General features: G+C 40.3%; 1 protein-coding gene across 2 annotated transcripts in view; it reads left to right on the top strand.

Moving 5' to 3' along the window:
- Positions 1 to 247: 247 nt before the first annotated feature.
- kif17 (kinesin family member 17) overlaps positions 248 to 273 on the top strand; it is a 9,088-nt gene continuing 9,062 nt past the window's right edge. For both annotated transcript variants that reach the window (XM_067387146.1, XM_067387145.1), the window contains exon 1: positions 248 to 273. This exon is cut by the window's right edge and continues 396 nt beyond it. The gene's annotated coding sequence lies outside the window, so the exon portion shown is untranslated.

Genomic DNA, 273 nt, shown 5'->3' with positions numbered 1-273 from the left:
AATTTTGGGGGATATTTTGTGCTTATTTTTGTGAACGTAATGGTCTAACTGGTCCTAAAAACGATTATTTTTTTTAATACAAAATACATGGACATGTATTAATACATGTCGGCTGTATTTATTATATTATATGCAAATAACAATCAATATCCAGTGCGCATGTCACGGGGGGCGCTTTGTGCTGATGCAGCCGGCTGGTTTGAAGTTTGGAGTTGCTAGGCAACGCCGAAAGCCTCAGCAAGAGAAACACGCTGCTTTAATGTCGCGAACCGC

The sequence above is a fragment of the Chanodichthys erythropterus genome, chromosome 6 (assembly GCF_024489055.1).
Source record: "Chanodichthys erythropterus isolate Z2021 chromosome 6, ASM2448905v1, whole genome shotgun sequence".
Classification (NCBI taxonomy): domain Eukaryota; kingdom Metazoa; phylum Chordata; class Actinopteri; order Cypriniformes; family Xenocyprididae; genus Chanodichthys; species Chanodichthys erythropterus.
Note: the sequence above shows the minus strand (reverse complement) of the source record. Positions and strands in the feature narration are given on the sequence as shown.